Raw genomic sequence first — 20,912 nt, 5'->3', positions numbered from 1 at the left:
TGTTGGAGCCCAGGGACAGCAGGATGAGGAGGAGGAGGTGGAGGAGATAGGAGGGATTGCCACACACACAGCTGGGGAACAGCTGACGTTACTGAACCCCAATAACAGAGGAGCGACTGTTGACTGTGCGGACAGCACTTCCGGACAACAACTAGCGGTGTTGGAGCCCAGGGACAGCAGGATGAGGAGGAGGAGGTGGAGGAGATAGGAGGGATTGCCACACACACAGCTGGGGAACAGCTGACGTTACTGAACCCCAATAACAGAGGAGCGACTGTTGACTGTGCGGACAGCACTTCTGGACAACAACTAGCGGTGTTGGAGCCCAGGGACAGCAGGATGAGGAGGAGGAGGTGGAGGAGATAGGAGGGATTGCCACACACACAGCTGGGGAACAGCTGACGTTACTGAACCCCAATAACAGAGGAGCGACTGTTGACTGTGCGGACAGCACTTCCAGGCAACAACTAGCAGTGTTGGAGCCCAGGGACAGAAGGAGGAGGAGGTGGAGGAGAGAGGAGGGATTGCCACACACACAGCTGGGGAACAGCTGACGTTACTGAACCCCAATAACAGAGGAGCGACTGTTGACTGTGCGGACAGCACTTCTGGACAACAACTAGCGGTGTTGGAGCCCAGGGACAGCAGGAGGAGCAGAGGAACACAGTGTAGGCCGAAGTCCAATTGGAGAAAGTCGAAAAAGAACCTTTAACCCCCCCCCCCAAGGCGTTTGTAGCTGAAAGAGCCAGCTTGTGCAGCACAAAGGATGCAAAAGGAAAAGGTGGCTCTTGTCATTATGCTCCTTGCAAACACAGAACTAAACACATATTATAAAATGTGTCCCCTGATACCGTGAGACCGTCCCGGAGGTGGGACTTTCCTTCGTAATATAACGCAGCACAGCCGTCATTCCTACCCCCTTGGCGCCGTGCGTCGGCTCCTCAGCGTTGTTTAATTCCGTCCCGGAGCCTGCGCTGTTATGTTATCCCTTGGCCAGGCACACTTAGCGCTGCCCATCTTCTGACATCATTTGGTGTCAGTCTGGCTGCGCCTGTGCGGATGCACTGGCCAAGAGCCCGCCTCGCAGTGTCATCTAATGTAATCCAACTGCGGGACTGGGATCCTTGGCCATGCGCAGTGCATATTCTCGCCTCTCACTCCCCTCCCTACGGCTTCTTCAGACTGTGCGGCGTCACGGCCGTGGCATGCTATTAGGGATCAGCTGACGGCGCACAGTCTATAGAAGGCGTAGGGAGATGAGTGAGAGGCGGAGGTTCAGATATGCACTGCGCATGTCCATGGATCTCAGGCCTGCAGTGGGATTAAATCAGTAGACACTGCGAGGCGGGATCTCGGCCAGCGCGGCCGCACAGGCGCAGCCAGCCTGACACCAAATGATGTCAGAAGACGGGCAGCGCTAAGTGTGCCTGGCCGAGGGATAACCTAACAGCGCAGGCTTCGAGACAGAATCAAACAACGCTGAGGAGCCGGCGCACGTCGCCGGGGGGGTAAGAATGACAGCTATGCTGCGTCACATTACGAAGGAAAGTCCCACCTCCGGGATGGTTTTACGGTATCAGTGGACACATTTTATAAGTGTTAAGTAGTGTTGAGCATTCCGATACCACAAGTATCGGGTATCGGCCGATACTTGCGGGTATCGGAATTCCGATACCGAGATCCGATACTTTTGTGGTATCGGGAATCGGTATCGGGATTAATATCAATGTGTAAAATAAAGAATTAAAAAAAAAATAGGGATATACTCACCTCTCCGACGCAGCCTGGACTTCACCGCCGTAACCGGGAGCCGTTGTACCTAAGAATGCGCGCTTGAAGGGCCTTAGATGAGGTCACTGCGCTCTGATTGGTCCGTAGCGGTCGCATGACCGCTACGCGATCAATCACAAAGCAGTGACGTCACCTAAGGTCTTTCAAGCGCTTGAAATACCTTAGAAGACGTCACTGCTTTGTGATTGGTCGCGTAGCGGTCACGCGACCGCTACGCGACCAATCAGAAGCTGCGGACGTCTTCTAAGGTATTTCAAGCGCTTGAAAGACCTTAGGTGACGTCACTGCTTTGTGATTGGTCGCGTAGCGGTCACGCGACCGCTACGGACCAATCAGAGCGCAGTGACCTCATCTAAGGCCCTTCAAGCGCGCATTCTTAGGTACAACGGCTCCCGGTTACGGCGGTAAAGTCCAGGCTGCGTCGGAGGGTGAGTATATCCCTATTTTTTATTTTAATTCTTTCTTTTACACATTGATATGGATCCCAGGGCCTGAAGGAGAGTTTCCTCTCCTTCAGACCCTGGGAACCATACAGGATATCATCCGATACTTGAGTCCCATTGACTTGTATTGGTATCGGGTATCGGTATCGGATTAGATCCGATACTTTGCTGGTATCGGCCGATACTTTCCGATACCGATACTTTCAAGTATCGGATGGTATCGCTCAACACTAGTGTTAAGTTCTGCGCATGCACGGAGCAAAACAAAAATAGCTACCTTTTCCTTGTGCAGCATTACTGCTGCACAAGGTGGCTCTTTCAGTAACAAACGCCTTGGGGGGGGGACAGGTTCCCTTACATTTAAGTTGTTGTGTCAGCGTGGCGGTCGCAGGACACATTGCCGGCTACACAGCTGGGGATCAGCTGACGTTACTGAAACCCAATAACACTGGGTCGTATGTTTTGACTGTGCAGACGGCACTTCTGAGCCTCAACTGGCGGTGTTGGAGCCCAGGAATTAAAGTTCAGGTGGTAGAAAGATGAACACAACAGGAGACCTGAATACTGTAGACAGTCACCTAATTATTTAATCAGGAAGAGGAGTGGCAAATTCCTGCGAGATCCAGGCCTTGTTCATTTTCAGGAAAGTAAGCCGGTCAACATTATCGGAGGATAGTCGCATGCGATCGTCAGTTAGTACACCACCTGCAGCACTAAAGACGCGTTCCGATAGTACACTAGCTGCAGGGCAAGCCAGCACCTCCAATGCATACTGGCTTAGCTCTGGCCATGTATCCAGCTTTGAGACCCAAAACTTGAAAGGGGAAGAGCCGTCTGGGAGTACAGCAAGAGGGCAAGACATGTAGTCTGTCACCATCTGACGGAACCATTGCCTCCTGCTGACTGGAGCCATCTGTGATGGTGTAGACTTTTGTGGCGGGCACACAAAACTGTGCCACAGTTGGGCCATACTGGTCTTGCCTTGGGCAGAGGCACTGCTTCTGCTCCCTCTTTGTGCAGAGCCTCCTCCACTGCCTGGACGCACTGAGCTGCTTTGTAATGCACTAGCAGCACTTCTCTCAGTTGGAATGGAGAAGATGATGGAATTCACCAGTGTCTCTTGGTACTCCCGCATTTTTCGCTCCCGGTTCAACGGTGTGATGAGGCTTTCTATGATGTCCCGGTAGCAAGGATCGAGGAGGGTGAACACCCAATAATCAGACATGTTGAGAATGTGGGCGATGCGGCGGTCGTTTCTCAGGCACTGCAGCGTGTAATCCACCATGTGCTGCAGACTGCCAACTGGCCAAGAAACGCTGTCCCCTGCTGGAGGCGTGATCTCTGCCCGCTCGTCATCACCCCACCCTTGCTGTACACACTGAGTACTGGACAATTGTGTAACTCCCTCCTCTTGACAGATGTCTTCCTCCTCCATTGACTCCTCCTCATCCTCCTCACAAAGTGTCCCCTGCCTACGCGTTTGTGAGGAACCATGTGGTGCTGACTGTCCAGAAGATGATGGAAATGGTGAATCCTCATCCTCCACCTCTTCCACAACATCATCCCTTAGCGCTTGCAGTGATTTTTCAAGCAGGCAGATAAGGGGGACAGCCATGCTGACTAGTGCACCATCTGCACTCGCCATCCGCGTGGAATAATCGAAGGGACGCAAAACCTGGCAGACGTCCTTCATAGTGGCCCACTCTGTGGTTGTGAAGTCTGAACGGCACGGAGTGCGACTTCTTTGCGCCTGATGCAGCTGGTACTCCATTACAGCTTGCTGCTGCTCACACAACCGCTCCAGCGGTATGTAACGTGGAATTCCACCTGGTAGGTAGGTCACATATGATGCGATGTTCCGGCAGGCGGTGTCGGCGCTGCAGAGCCGCAATGCGCGATTTTGCCGTGCTGGAACGCCGCAAGTGAGCACACTCTAGGCGGACCTTGTGCAGCAGTGCATCAAGGTCCGGATAGTCCCTCAAAAAACTCTGCACGACCAAATTGAGCACATGTGCCAGACATGGGATGTGAGTGAGGTTGCCGAGGCCCAGAGCTGCCACCAGATTTCGGCCATTATCACACACTACCATGCCTGGCTGGAGATTCGCTGGCACAAACCACACATCGCTCTCCTGATTGATGGCATTCCAGAGCTCCTGCGCTGTGTGGCTTCAATTCCCCAAAGAAATTAATTTCAAGACGGCCTGTTGACGTTTAGCCACGGCTGTGCTCATGTCGGTCGTAACAGGTAAACGTTCATCACGGGTCCATGTGGAGGTGGACTGTGACGGCTCCTGCAGTGATGATTCTGAAGAACTGGTGTAAGAGGAGGAGTCAATGCGTACAGAATGGATTCCTGCAATCCTTGGAGTGGGCAGGACACGTCCTGCGCCACTCGCACGATCTGTACCCGGCTCAACAACATTAACCCAATGGGCAGTGAGGGAAAGGTATCGCCCCTGTCCATGTTGACTGGTCCACGCATCGGTGGTGAGGTGGACCTTGCTACTGACGGCGTTCAGTAGCGCGTGTTTTATGTGTCCCTCCACATGCTTGTGCAGGGCAGGGACAGCTTGCCTGCTGAAGTAAAAGCGGCTGGGCACATTGTACTGTGGGACTGCCAATGACATCAAGTCACGGAAGCTGTCAGTCTCCACCAGCCTGAATGACAGCATTTCCAGTGACAGAAGTTTGGCAATGCCTGCAGTCAGAGCCTGTGCTCGTGGGTGGTTTGACGAGAAAGGCCGCCTTTTCTCCCATGCCTGTACTACCGATGGCTGTAGACTGGGCTGGGAGTGTGTGGATGACTGGGAACGTGGTGCTGCGGGTGGAATTACAGTGGGTCTCTGGACAACAGGGCCAGAGGTTCTTCCACGGCGATCCTGGGAGGAAGCCGAACCAGCTGCGTGTGAGCTGGAGGAAGAGGCAACACGAGCTGAAGAGGTGGTAGCTGCCGCTGTTGGTTGGCCTAGCTCTTCAGTGTGTTTTTCGAACTCCGCCGCGTGCCTGGTGCGCACATGTTTCCACATGTTGGAGGTATTGAGGTTGCTGACATTTCGACCTCTTTTGACTTTGTGATGACACACCTTGCATTTGACATAGCAAATGTCATCTGCAACTGTGTCAAAAAAGGACCAGGCACTGCAAGTCTTGGGAGCGCCCTTTTTGGCTTTTGGAAGAGACATGCTCCTAACGGGTGCCAAAGCGGAGGCTGCAGGATCCGCAGTCTTCCCCCTCCCTCTCCCTCTTTGGCCCGTTCGGGGAATGTCTTCCTCAGAGCTGCTCCCACCACCTTCCTGTCCCTCACGCCAAGATGGATCAAGGACCTCATCATCTACACTACCCTCTGCCATCAACTGCTCCTCCTGGGTAGTCTCAGCAGCAGAGCACGCACCAGAAAGTGGCACCCGAGTGTCATCAGCGGATGCGTCCTGCGATGTGGTGACCAGAGGCACTGGCCCACCCGCCTCTTCAGACTCAGAGAGAAAAAGCTGTTGGGCATCACTGCACCCTGCCTCTTCTTCCATTTCTCCAATGCTGCTTGGCTGGCCCCCTGTTTCCAAGCCAAGAGATTCAGAGAACAGAAGTAGAGACGGCTCCTGTCCTGGGCTCTCTGTCTGCCTGGGCAATTTGGCAGGTGGTGAAGAGACAGATGGGTGCTCTCCAGTGCTCTGCGTCTGAGAGGATGTGGCACTAATTGAAGTCGATGCGTTAGCTGCCATCCATCTGACAACGGCTTCAATTTGTTCTTCACGCAGCAGCGGTGTACGGCGCTCTGCGACAAAGCTGCGCATGAAGGACTGTTCCCTGGTGAAACTGGGTGCTGAGGAGTCACCGGTGCCCGCAGCAGGCACAGAATCCCCATGTCCTCTCCCTGCTCCGCGCCCACGCCCACGTGCCTTACTCCCTGCCTTCTTCATCTTGGTTGACTGATAAAGATAAGCAGAAAAGTACTAACGGCTTTGTGTGCTTATTCCTGAACAGCTCCGAGTCCTAACAGGTATAAGAAACACTAATTTTCTAAAGTGTGGACTAGACTTTAATATGAGCTAATGTGGCCTACAGAAATGTAAAGTGGTGTGTTTGGTGAACTTTATTATTTATTTATTTTTGGGGGGCTGAACTGACAACAGAGAGAGCTGCACTCACACGGAGACCATGCAGACAGCCATAAACGGCGCTGCAAGGCCCAAAAACCCTCCTCTACGTTATCCTATGTAGTGTTTTTCCACAAGTTAGCTGGATACGGGTGGAAAGACACTAATAGGAATTTTTGGGAAAAATGTGCAGCAGCCTGCACTACTTAAAACAAAAGGAAAATTGATTTTACGGTATGACGCAGTGAAGAACCCTGAGCTGGATACAACCAGGCTATGGCTGCTCACAGACTACAGGGCGAGCTGCAGTCACACGGAGACCGTGCAGACAGCCGTAAACGGCGCTGCAAGGCCCAAAAACCCTCCTCTACTTTATCCTATGTAGTGTTTTTCCACAAGTTAGCTGGATACGGCTGGAAAGACACTAATAGGAATTTTTTGAAAAAATGTGCAGCAGCCTGCACTACTTAAAACAAAAGGAAAATTGATTTTACGGTATGACGCAGTGAAGAACCCTGAGCTGGATACAACCAGGCTATGGCTGCTCACAGACTACAGGGCGAGCTGCAGTCACACGGAGACCGTGCAGACAGCCATAAACGGCGCTGCAAGGCCCAAAAACCCTCCTCTACTTTATCCTATGTAGTGTTTTTCCACAAGTTAGCTGGATACGGGTGGAAAGTCACTAATAGGAATTATTAGAAAAAATGAGCAGCAGACTACACTACTTGAAAAAAAAAAAAAATAGAACAGTATGAGGCAATGAACCACCCTCCCTGAACTGAATACAACCAGCTATGGCCTATTGGCTGCATACAGACTAGAGAGTGGGCTGCACTCACACACACACACACACACACAGACCTTGCAGATCGCTGTGAAAACAGCGCTACAAGGCAAAAGCAAGGTGATTAGTTGGTGAACACAGCGGTTGCTAAATTAGCCTTGGAAAAGAACAATGAAGCAAATCGCTATCTCTAAACTGGTCCTCAGTCAGCAAACAGCGTCCTGTCACTAACTGAATTCACAGCAGAGTGAGCGCAAAATGGCGCCAGAGACTTTTAAACTGCAGCATGACATCATTTCAGCAGCCAATCACAGCCTTGCCAGTAGTTTCATGCCCTCCATGCTGAACAGGATGTGCCCACACTTGGAATCATTCTCATTGGCTGAATTCGTGCAAATTTGTGCAGTTTGAATCCTGGGAACTTCCGATTCCGGTATCCGATACGCGGCAAGTATCGGATCTCGGTATCGGAATTCCGATACTTGCGGTATCGGAATGCTCAAAACTAATTGTCAATCAATGTTGCTTCCTAAGTGGACAGTTTGATTTCACAGAAGTTTGATTTACTTTGAGTTATATTCTGTTGTTTAAGTGTTCCCTTTATTTTTTTGAGCAGTGTCCTTTTCCCTCTGTACCAGTTTGTCATTGTTAGTTTTGTTTACTGTAAGTGATATTTGTATTTTGATGTAACCCCTTCTCATGTACAGCACCATGGAATTAATGGTGCTATATAAATAAATAATAATAATAATAATAATAATAATAATAATAATAATATACATATACAGCTCTGGCAAAAATTAAGAGACCACTGCAAAATGTTCAGTTTGTCTGATTTTTCTCTTTATATGTATATTTTTGAGTAAAATGTAAATTGTTCTTTTATTCTATAAACTTCTGACAACATGTCTCCCAATTTCCAAGCAATACATTTTGTATTCTTTTTCTGACAAAGAAAAGTTTTCAATTTTTTTTTTAAAAACCCAGTGCTTCAGACCTCAAACAATGCAAAAAAAAAAAAAAAGCAAGTTCATAATCATTTAGAAACAACAATACTAATATTTTAACTCAGGAAGAGTTCAGAAATTAATATTTTGTGCAATAACTATGATTTTTATTCACAGCTTTCATGCGTCTTGGCATGATTTCCACCAGTCTTTCCCACTGCTTCTGATGCAAAAATTTAAGCAGTTCTTCTTTGTTTGATGGCTTGTGACTATCCGTCATCCTCTTGATTACCTTCCAGAGGTTTTCAATGGGGTTCAGGTCTGGAGATTGGGAAAAATAGGACACTGTAAAAATTTGGGCACCCTGCATGATTAGCACCTAATAGCACCCCCTTTTTGCAAGTATTACAGCTTGTAAGCACTTTTTGTAGCCAGTCAAGTATCTTTCAATGCTTGCTTGAGGGATTTTAATTTACTCTTCCTTCGAAAATTCTTCCATTTCTGTGAGATTCTTGGATCGTCTTGGATACACTGCTATTTTGAGGTTTAACAACATATTTTCAATGCTGTTCATATCAGGGTCATTGTAAACCTTCAGCTTGCACCTTTTGAGGTAGTTTATTGTGGATTTTGAAGTGTTGTTAGGATCATTATCCATTTATAGAAACCATCCTCTTTTCAAATTCAGCTTTTTTACAGATGGTGTTATGCTTGCATCAAGAATTTGTTGAAAATTCATTGAATCCATTCTTCTTTCTACCTGTGAAATGTTCCCCATGCCATTGGTTGAAACACAACCCCAAAGCATGATTGATCCACCCCCATGCCTAATGGTTGGTGAGAAGTTATTTTCCTGAAATTCTGTGCCCTTTTTTCTCCATAAATACCTTTGATCATTGTGGTCAAACAGTTCCATTTTAACCTCCTCAGTCCACATGACTTGTTTCTGTAACAACCCTGGAACCGGTTGTTACAGTGATGTTGCCTTCCCTTCAGGGAGGGTGATGTCACGCTTGAAGGCAAGGGAGATTCTCTATCAGGTAAGGCACTCACATTCAACACATGCTGAAACCAGGCCAGGAGGGGGAGGTCAGGACCCGGATTCATGGGAGCTTCCCTTAGCTATAGGCTTCCTGGTCTGGAGGAGGGTCAGACAGTTGTAGGGAGTCGAGAGGAGAGAGTGAGAGGAGAAGGATGTCTGGAACAGAGGGGCCGAGCAGCCATGTGGGAGCTGCGACACATGGAAAGAGTGAGAATTTGAAGGAGTTGAATAGTGGAGTTGCTTAGAGGAAAGGAGCACAGAGGAGGAAGAGGCTCAGGAGGGGAACAGCGGAAGCACACCCTAAGAGCCAGAGCGCAGAAACTGGGTACTGGGAGCCCAAGGTCGTGTTGTTCTCCAGGATGCGCAACTGAACCACAGGGCATAGGACTGTATGTCACTTGCCTGCATCAAGTCTGAGGTGAAGCAGTAACCTGAGAGCCCGGGTCATGATAGAGACCCTATAAACTAACTCGCACTGCCTATCGTACAGACATCTGTCTTAGGAAAGGAGAGAGGGGACTTTGCTACCAAGCTTCAAGCGGCAGGGATCTCACCAACTAAAGTAGCGCAAGTAGGAAAGGCTTACGGACCTCACCTGGGAGAGAGATCCCGTATTGCCTCCAAGCTGTCCGGACTACAGCTACCGTGCACTTGATACCCTGGACTGAGGACTGTTAACATCAGTAAACCAGGTAAAGACTGCAGACCTGTGCCCTCGTTCTTTGCCATACCATCCACCACACCATCGGTGCCCTACACCTGGGAAGCCCCGGGGACCCCACTTCACCTATGGGAAGAATCACCATCTTGCTGCATACGATTACCCCAGAGGACCCCTTTAAGCAGCGTCGGTCCTCACTAACCGAACACCACAGGTGGCATCATGAACATAGACATTATAAAGCCCCTTAACGATATTCCCCTTTAATTGGGCGCCCAGGGCCACGGACCGGGTCGCAGCCACCGTGACATCCCCTTTAACCCCTTCCCGACCTATGACGCATATGCTGCATCATGAAAGTCAGTGCCAAACCGACCTGTGACGCAGCGTATGCATCATGGCGGGATCGCGTTCCTGCGGGGCGAGTGAAAGGGTTAACTGAAATTTCAGCCGACCCGCAGGTACAAGGGGACTTGTACTTGAGCCCAAGGGGGGTGGCTTTGCCCCCTGCGGCTACGATCGCTCTGATTGACTGTTTCACTTTCAAAAGCCAATCAGAGCAATCATAATATTTCACCAATAAAACTTGGTAAAATATTACAATCCAGCCATGGCCAATGCTGCAATATCATTGGCCACACCTGGAGACCGCGATCTGCCCCCCACCACCGACTGACGGTGGCGATCTGCCGCCGCCATCAGTCTTTCCTCCCCTCCATACTGTCCTCCGCTGCCATCCGCTCCCCTCCATCCTGTCCTCCACTCCCCCCGTGGTCTGATCCCACTCCCCGTGGTCCAATCCCACCACCCGTACCTCCGAAGTCCCGATGTCACTCCCGTTGTACGTCCGTCTTCCTCCATGGGTGCCGCCATCTTCCAAAATGTCGGGCGCATGCGCAGTGCGCCCGCCGAATCTGCCAGCTGGCAGATTCATTCATTTATTCCAGGTACATGTTGATCACTGTGATAGACCCTATCACAGTGATAAAAAAAAATTGTAAATAACCCCCCCTTCATCACCCCCATAGGCAGGAAAATAATGAAATAAAGAAAATATATTTATTTCTATTTTTACACTAGGGTTAGAGTTAGAATTAGGGTTAGGGTTGGAATTAGGGTTAGGGTTGGAATTAGGGTTAGAATTAGGGATAGGGTTGGGATTGGGGTTGGAGTTAGAGTTAGGGTTCGAATTAGGGTAGGAATTTGGGTTAGGGGTGTGTTGGGGTTAGGGTTAGGCTTGTGGTTTGGGCTACGGTTAGAGTTGGGATTAGGGTTAGGGGTGTGTTGGGGTTAGGCTTTTGGCTAGGGTTATGGTTAGGGTTGGGATTAGGTTTAGGGGTGTGTTGGGGTTAGGGTTGGGATTAGGGTGAGGGGTGTGTTGGGGTTAGTGTTGGAGTTAGAATTGAGGTGTTTCCACTGTTTAGGCACATCAGGGGGTCTCCAAACGTGGCATGGCACCACCATTGATTCCAGCTAATCTTGAGTTCAAAAAGTCAAATGGTGCTCCCTCCCTTCCGAGCCCTGACGTGCGCTCAAACAGTGGTTTACCCAAACACATGGGGCATCAGCATACTCAGGAAAAATTGCACAACAACTTTGGGGGTCTAATTTCTCCTTGGGAAAATAAAAAAAATTTGGGGCTAAAAAATGATTTTTGTGGAAAAAAATGATTTTTTTATTTTCATGGCTCTGCATTATAAACTTCTGTGAAGCACTTAGGGGTTCAAAGTGCTCACCACACATCTAGATAAGTTCCTTCGGGGGTCTAGTTTCCAAAATGGGGTCACTTGTGGGGGGTTTCTACTGTCTAGCCACATCAGGGGCTCTGCAAATGTATTTCTATTTAATGTAGCTTTTGCTGGCAGTCTTCAAATTTATGTACGGTATTTCTAAAGAAGTAATATATTTCATTTATTATAAAGTCAATTTGCTAAATTTTATAGAACATCAGTTTGTCCTTCCTGCACATGAAGTCATATAAATACATTTGTATTAAGCATGCTATAAATTTACACAGGGTTGTACAGAGCTGAGCTGTCCACAAAGACAATGAAGAGGATTTCTTTATGCAAGCATTTTCCACAAGGAATTTTCAATGTCTAGACTAAATGAGTCTGGTTTTGTATTGGAGTTTACTTTATGAAACTGTGACACATACATTTTTGTGTCTCTACGACAATGATTCAGAGTAAGAATATTAATATGATTGTATTCATCTAAATAATTACTAATGCAGGAAAGTTTTTAGAACGATATATTGAATATACCGTAATTGTTTAAAAGATGTTAAGAATAGTGTTGAGCATTCCGATGCTGCAAGTATCGGGTATCGGCCGATACTTGCTGTATCGGAATTCCGATACCGGGATTCCGATACTCTTGTGGTATCGGGTATCGGGTATCGCAACAACATTAATGTTAAAATGTGTAAAAGAGAGAATTAAAATAAAAAATATCGCTATACTCACCTGTCCGACGCAGCCGGGACTTCAGCGAGGGAACCGGCAGCGTTGTTTGTTTAAAATTCGCGCTATTACTTGGTTACGTGAATTCCCGGCTTGTGATTGGTCAGGTCGGCCACGTTGCCGGGACGCGGACCAATCACAGCAAGCCGTGACGAAATTACGTCACGGCTTGCTGTGATTGGTCCGCGTCCCGGCAATATGGCCGCCCTGACCAATCACAAGCCGTGACGTCACGGGAGGCTGGACACGCGCCCATTTTAAAATGAGCGCGTCCAGCCTCCCGGCTTGTGATTGGTTGACCGCGGCGCAACCAATCACAAGCCGTGACGTCACGGGAGGCTGGACACGCGCCCATTTTAAAATGAGCGCGTGTCCAGCCTCCCGTGACGTCACGGCTTGTGATTGGTCAGGGCGGCCATATTGCCGGGACGCGGACCAATCACAGCAAGCCGTGACGTAATTTCGTCACGGCTTGCTGTGATTGGTCCGCGTCCCGGCAACATGGCCGACCTGACCAATCACAAGCCGGGAATTCACGTAACCAAGTAATAGCGCGAATTTTAAACAAACAACGCTGCCGGTTCCCTCGCTGAAGTCCCGGCTGCGTCGGAGAGGTGAGTATAGCGATATTTTTTATTTTAATTCTTTCTTTTACACATTTATATGGTTCCCAGGGCCTGAAGGAGAGTTTCCTCTCCTTCAGACCCTGGGAACCATCAGGAATACCGTCCGATACATGAGTCCCATTGACTTGTATTGGTATCGGGTATCGGTATCGGATTGGATCCGATATTTTGCCGGTATCGGCCGATACTTTCCGATACCGATACTTTCAAGTATCGGACGGTATCGCTCAACACTAGTTAAGAAGGATGTTACATATTTTATATGTGTAAACGCCGTGTGCACAGCTGTATTTCTGGTGCAGAGACTAGGTTCCCAAACCATATAGTAAATAATAAAGAAGTCTCGCACTCAACTTGAATCTTTTAGATTGACAAATTTAATTGTATTGGAGTAGCACTGTAAACGTTTCAGCTCTTAATGAGCTTTCATCAGTCACTACAGTGTTCAAAATAAAGAATATATACAGTGTGTAAACAAAATACATAAGGAAACAAAAGTATGTACATAATTTCAAATAATCCAACAATAGCCGAGTGTGCAGAAAACATCATAGATATAGTATTGCAGTGGGTACATGCATATACATACTGGCCCGATATATTGTTAACTCAGAGATTACACATACCGTGCTGTGCCTTTCAGTGTGTGTTAATCATATCTTTGGTTAGAATATAGATCCTAAATTGTGCCTGGGAAGAGGACAGAATTTGTGTCATGGTATAGCAGGGGCTATAGGTGTTGTAGCCTACACAGAATGGAGTGAATACTCACAGTGGATGGCCGCCCCGGGATAGCGTAGTGGATATTGCTGGTATGCAAAGTGCATAGGAGCTAGGATTGAAAATAATAGAGAAGCAAGGAGGTTCATGCTAGTTTATAGTATGTTATATAAATTCTATATGCCGTGATCCCCTTCTAAATGTTATTACCTCATTTATATATGTTGTTGGAGGGGGTGGCCTCAATGAGGAGGGCCAGCACTTAGGTAGAGGCTAAGAGGAAAGTAACAAAGAGAATTGTTTGGGGATGTGAGGTCACTTGTACATGCTGTGTAATAGCGTATAAGATCATACCTGGAGGAGTGTTGCCAGCACAGAAGTAGGGGCTGGAGGGGAAAGTAATAGAATTCATTAGTTTCAATAAGGCCAAGTATATGTGTGACGCTGGAGTGTGTCCGAACATACCTGGAGGGGAGCATGTACAAGTGACCTCACATCCCCAAACAATTCTCTTTGTTACTTTCCTCTTAGCCTCTACCTAAGTGCTGGCCCTCCTCATTGAGGCCACCCCCTCCAACAACATATATAAATGAGGTAATAACATTTAGAAGGGGATCACGGCATATAGAATTTATATAACATACTATAAACTAGCATGAACCTCCTTGCTTCTCTATTATTTTCAATCCTAGCTCCTATGCACTTTGCATACCAGCAATATCCACTACGCTATCCCGGGGCGGCCATCCACTGTGAGTATTCACTCCATTCTGTGTAGGCTACAACACCTATAGCCCCTGCTATACCATGACACAAATTCTGTCCTCTTCCCAGGCACAATTTAGGATCTATATTCTAACCAAAGATATGATTAACACACACTGAAAGGCACAGCACGGTATGTGTAATCTCTGAGTTAACAATATATCGGGCCAGTATGTATATGCATGTACCCACTGCAATACTATATCTATGATGTTTTCTGCACACTCGGCTATTGTTGGATTATTTGAAATTATGTACATACTTTTGTTTCCTTATGTATTTTGTTTACACACTGTATATATTCTTTATTTTGAACACTGTAGTGACTGATGAAAGCTCATTAAGAGCTGAAACGTTTCCAGTGCTACTCCAATACAATTAAATTTGTCAATCTAAAAGATTCAAGTTGAGTGCGAGACTTCTTTATTAGTTACATATTTTATAACCTGAATGACATCAGATTTTCATATTGTTGTGGTCAAGTGCTAATTCTTGACTGGAAAATAGTAGTATTCACATGACCAATGACCTTGTGCAGTTGAGCGTTTTTCTTGTACAATCTGATATTATGGGCCAAAAGTTAGTGCCCTCTAAGCTATAGGTACACAATGTCCCTGACTTCTCAAGGCTAGTTGCAAAGTATTCCCGTAAATGTCCTCCAGCCCCCCTTGCACTAATTTATTTTGTACACTAGGAATTTGTGTACAAATGTTAGAGCTGCCTGTGACCTTTTAGCAATTCATGTGACTTTTCGCTGAGATGGGAAAGGCGGTGATGTATGCAGTATGCATGCTTCCGGGAAGAAGCTCTATAGTGGGTGTGGCCTTGCTCCATACAAGTGTGTGGTGAGAGATTGCGGCTGTTTAGTGGGTGTGGCCTTGCTCCATACAAGTGTATGACGAGTGGTTGCGACTGTCTAGTGGGTGTGGCCTTGCTCCCATACAAGTATATGGTGAGAGATTGTGGCTTTCTAGTGGGTGTGGCCTTGCTCCATACAAAAGTAGAACAAGTGGTTGCAACTGTCTAGTGGGTGTGGCCTTGCTCCATACAAGTGTACGGCGAGAGATTGCGGCTGTCTAGTGGGTGTGGCCTTGCTCCATACAAGAGTAGGACAAGTGGTTGCAACTGTCTAGTGGGTGTGGCCTTGCTCCATACAAGTGTACGGCGAGAGATTGCGGCTGTCTAGTGGGTGTGGCCTTGCTCCATACAAGTGTACGGCGAGAGATTGCGGCTGTCTAGTGCATGTGGCCTTTCTCCATACAAGTGTATGATGAATGATTACGGCTGTCTAGTGGGTGTGGCCTTTCTCCATACAAGTGTATGGCGAGAGTTTGCAGCTGTCTGGTGGGCGTGGCTTTGCTCAATTCACTTATATGGAATGAGGCTGCACCGACTAGATGGCTTCTGCCCGGGTCTTTGCATATTGCATACATCACCGCCATTCCTTGCTCAGAAACTGGCAAATTCTAATAATGCATGCGATAGTGGGATTCAAAAGTCTACAGTCATACAGAGTGATTGCAGACTTTACATTTTAGATCGGCCTACCCCTTTAAAGAGGATGTAAACTAGGACTTATACTTCTCATTCTGCTGGATCCATTTCTAACTTTGACCCCAAATATACATCAAAGCTGTAGTGGCATTGAAAGGACAAATGCTGTGTAAAACCATCTTAAAGTGGTTTCTTATAACTTACAACTAGTCATTGAAGTGCATTTTCACTAAAGACATAACATTGTTTTATATCAGTAAATAAATTTGCCACTGCAGCCAAATCATGAGCTAAGTTATTGACCTTTTTGAGTAGTTTGTGTAGTTATTTGGTAAGTGAGATAAAGAAATACGGCAACATTAGTTGTCATGTTTGCATATTTTTAACAGTTGAAGGTAAAACTCATGTTATCACTAGAAGCAGAAAAATCTGTTGTCAGTTTCAATTAATTATAGTGCTTTGGCACAAAGCACTATATTGTTATTCCATCGTGGTAAACTTCTTCTTCTTATTATTCAGTCCGCAGTTAATGCGGCCCGAACCGCTTCACTCACAGACTCCAGTGAGGTGTAATTTCGAAGCCAGCATCCCCAAGAGGTGTGCTAAGTATTTTTCGTGTTGATCGGATTTGTAGTTTTGGCGCAACTTGCGTTTGAAAAAAGTGTCTCAATGCATTTCAATAGGGAAATTTCCCCATACGTTTATAATGGGCCTGATTTCTGAGGCAATTTCTAAAAATGACTGCCAAATGCCACCTGACCAATTAGCTCATTGATATGCGCAGTCACACACAGTTACTATGCCAACGCCTATGAACTCTACATCAGCCCACCAGGTCACAGCTTTTGTCAGATAATATCAGCTCTTAAAGTGACAGTACAGCACAATTCCAAAGCACTATCTGTAGTCTTATTATTATTATTACTAGATGGTGGCCCTATTCTAACGCATCGGGTATTCTAGAATATGTATGCCCACGTAGTATATTGCACAGCCGCGCAGTATGCAGCGCGGAGCCACGCAGTATGCAGCGCGGAGCCACGCAGTATACAGCGCAGAGCCGCAGAGTATACAGCGCAGAGCCGCGCAGTATGCAGCGCGGAGCCGCGCAGTATTCAGCGCGGAGCCGCGCAGTATGCAGCGCAGAACCGCGCAGTATGCAGCGCGGAGCCACGCAGTATGGAGCGCAGAGCCGCGCAGTATATAGCGCAGAGCTGCGCAGTATGGAGCGCAGAGCCGCGCAGTATACAGCGCAGAGCCGCACAGTATACAGCGCAGAGCCACGTAGTTATACTGCCCAGTCACGTAGTATATTGTCCAGTCACCAGGGCCGGCGTCAGGGGCAGGCAGACTAGGCAGCTGCCTAGGGGCCCCCAGCCAGGGTTGGACATACTGCTGATGGCACTGCTCTGGGGCCCAGAGGTGGAGGGGGGGGCCCTGGAGGCAGGCCCGGTATCATGCAGGATCGGGCCCCTCTCACTCCCTCCTGTAATCATGGAACGCCGGGGAGAGAGCGGGGCGCGAAGTGCAGGAGATCAAAAAGGGTGCGTGTCATGCAGGGAGAGACGCTGGCCAATGAACGCTTTCCTTACCTCACAGTGACCAGACTTAGGAGAGCGCTCACTGGCTGCCGTCTGTCCTCCTGCATGGCGTGTCCTAATGGTGAGTGCTCACCTACAGTCAGGGGCCCCACAGCACAGCACATAGAGCCATCATGGAGGAAGAGCAGGACTTAGTGTGTGCCTCCTGCTCCCTCCACTGTTCTAATCAGAGCAGGCTGCACCTCACAGAGAAGAGATGGGGAGGAGGCACACTGCACGGGACAACACAAAACACGGCAGCCCCAGGGGGCTGATATCAGTCCTGCCTGCTCTGTGCCCCTTCCCCCACAGCAGTGAGTTCTGCAGCCCTCTCCTGCTGAACTATGTGACCTCATCCAGGGCTCCTCTGATCACCTGTGAGCTGATATCACACATTGGCATGTGTGTATGTATATGCTTGTATGTGTGTGTGTCTATGTGTATGTTTCTATCTGTGTGTATCTGTGTATGTGTGTATGTATGGTATATTTGTATGGCTGTGTATGCATGTACAGTATGTGTATGTATGCACAGTATATGTATGTGCATCTGTGTATGTGCAATAAATTTGTATGTATATATGGTATATGTATGTTTATGTGCATGTACATACAGTATGTATGTGTGCGGTATGTTTATACTATATGTGTATATACTGTGTGTATGTACGGTACATGTATGTGTATCTGTATGTACAGTATATGTGTGCATGTGTATGCACGGTGTATCTCTGTACGGTATGTGTATGTATGTACGGTATACTGTATTTATGTGTATATGTGTGTATGTATGGCATATGTATGTACGGTATGTGTATACAATATGTGTACATAACTGTATGTGTGTATGTACAGTACGTGTATATATATGTACGGTATGTGTGTAGGTATGTACGGTATATGCCTGTATATGTATGTACGGTATATGTATGTACGGTATGTGTGTGAATGTACGGTATATGCATGTGTATGTACGCTATGTGTATGTATGACAGTATATGTATATCTGTGTGTATGTATGGTATATGTAGAGCAGATACCAGACATATCGTGGTTATGTAATCTACTAGATGGTGGCCCGATTCTAACGCATCGGGTATTCTAGAATATGTATGTGTGTGTATATAGCAGCCACATAGTATATACTGTAGCAGACACGCAGTATATAACACAGTCCACGCAGTATATGACACAGCCCACGCAGTATATAATACAGGCCACGCAGTATATAACAGTGGTCACGCAGTGTATAACACAGCCCACATAGTATATAACACTGCCCTCGTAGTATATAGCAGCCACGCAGTATATAACAGCCCACGTAATATATAGCACAGCCCACGTAGTATATAACAGCCCACGCAGTATATAACACTGGCCACGTAGTATATAGCAGCGACGCAGTATATAACATAGCCCACGTAGTATATAGCAGTGTGGGCACCATATCCATGTTAAAAAAAATAATTAAAATAAAAAATAGTTATATACTCACCTCCGGCGTCCAGCGAAGCTGTCCCGATGCACGCGCTGCTGCCGCCAGCTTCCGTTCCCAGAGATGCATTGCGAAATTACCCAGATGACTTAGCGGACTTGCGAGACCGCTAAGTCTTCTGGGTACTTTCGCAATGCATCTCTGGGAACGGAAGCTGGCGGCATCCGCGCGCACTGGCGGATGACGGAAGGTGAGAATAGCAGGTTTTTTTTTTTTTATTATTTTAAACATTAGATCTTTTTACTATTTCTGTGTGATGTACAATATGTTAGTATTTGGGGCCCCATTTTAAACTTTTGCCTAGGGCCCCACTTTGCCTAAAACCGGCCCTGCCAGTCACATAGTATACTGCATATCCCTGTTAAAAAAAAAAAAGAATTAAAATAAAAAATAGTTACATACTCACCTACTGGAGCGGCCGGTACACGATGCTTGTTGCACCTCCTGGAGCGGCCGGTACCTGATGCTTGTTGCACCTCCTAGAGCGGCCGGTACACGATGCTTGTTGCACCTCCTGGAGCGGCCGGTACACGATGCTTGTTGCACCTCCTGGAGCAGCCGGTACCCGATGCTTGTTGCGCGCTCCGGTCCCAAGAGTGCATTGCGGTCTCACGAGATGATGATGTAGCGGTGTCATGAGACCGCACGTCATCATCTCGCGAGACCGCAATGCATGCAGCGGTGACCGGGGCGTCGCGCGGAGAGGGAAAGGCCGGTTCCTGATCCGGAGGGGCCACCGGAGGGTGAGTATGTAACTATTTTTTATTTTTTTTATTATTTTTAACATTAGATATTTTTACTATTCGTGCTGCATAAGCAACATCAATAGTAAAAAGGTGGTCACATAGGGTTAATAGCAGCGTTAACCGAGTGCGTTACACCGCGGTCAATGCTGCCATTAACCCTGTGTGAGCGCTGACCGGAGGGGAGTATGCGGGCGCCGGGCAGTGAGTGCGGGGAGTAAGGAACGGCCATTTTCTTCCGTTCTGTGCGCGTCGCTGATTGGTCGCGGCAGCTATGACAGGCAGCTGCCGAGACCAGTCAGCGAACGAATAACCGTGACAGAAAGACGGAAGCGCCCTTAGACAATTATATAGTAGATTACCCCGCTCACCAATTCGGACCGCGAGTGGCCCCACCCACCAAATCGGACCCAGAGTGACCCCGCCCACCAAATCAGACCCAGAGTGACCCCGCCCACCAAATCGGACTCAGAGTGACCCCACCCACCAAATCGGACCCAGAGTGACCCCATCCACCAAATCGGACCCTGAGTGGCTCCGCCCACTAAATCGGACATAGAGTGACCCCGCCCACCTAATCGGTCCCTGAGGTGCCCCGCCCACCAAATCGGACCCAGAGTGGCTCCGTCCACCAAATCAGACCCAGAGTGACCCCGCCCACCAAATCGGACCCAGAGTGACCCCGCCCACCAAATCGGACCCTGAGGTGCCCCGCCCACCAAATCGGACCCAGAGGTGCCCCGCCCACCAAATTGGACCCAGAGGTGCCCCGCCCACCAAATTGGACCCAGAGTGACCCCGCCCACCAAATTGGACCCAGAGTGACCCCGCCCACCAAATTGGACCCAGAGTGACCCCGCCCACCAAGTTGGACCCAGAGTGACCCCGCTCACCAAATCGGACCCAGAGTGACCCCATCCACCAAATCGGTCCCTGAGGTGCCCCGCCCACCAAATCGGTCCCTGAGGTGCCCCGCCCACCAAATTGGACCCAGAGTGGCTCCGCCCACCAAATTGGTCCCAGATTTACCCCGTCCACCAAATCGGACCCAGAGTGGCCTCAACCCTGAGGGGCTACAACTACCAAACCAGCGCCTGAGGGGCACCCAAGTGTGAAAGTCTTGCTGGGGCAACCCGGGCACCATTCCAAAGCACTATCTGTAGTTCCTTCAGGAAATACCCATCTAGTTTAAATATTGCAACCAAAACGGCTGCACTTCCTGTAATCACGTGTGCAAAAAGGCCTAAATAATATCGC

The 20,912-nt window shown here is 48.2% G+C and overlaps 1 protein-coding gene across 1 annotated transcript in view; it reads left to right on the top strand.

The window, feature by feature from the left end:
- TGFBI (transforming growth factor beta induced) overlaps positions 1 to 20,912 on the top strand; it is a 180,018-nt gene that overhangs the window by 62,800 nt on the left and 96,306 nt on the right. The gene's annotated exons all lie outside the window — the stretch shown is intronic.

The sequence above is a fragment of the Ranitomeya variabilis genome, chromosome 5, assembly GCF_051348905.1.
Source record: "Ranitomeya variabilis isolate aRanVar5 chromosome 5, aRanVar5.hap1, whole genome shotgun sequence".
Taxonomy (NCBI): domain Eukaryota; kingdom Metazoa; phylum Chordata; class Amphibia; order Anura; family Dendrobatidae; genus Ranitomeya; species Ranitomeya variabilis.
This window is presented reverse-complemented; position numbering and strand designations above follow the sequence as displayed.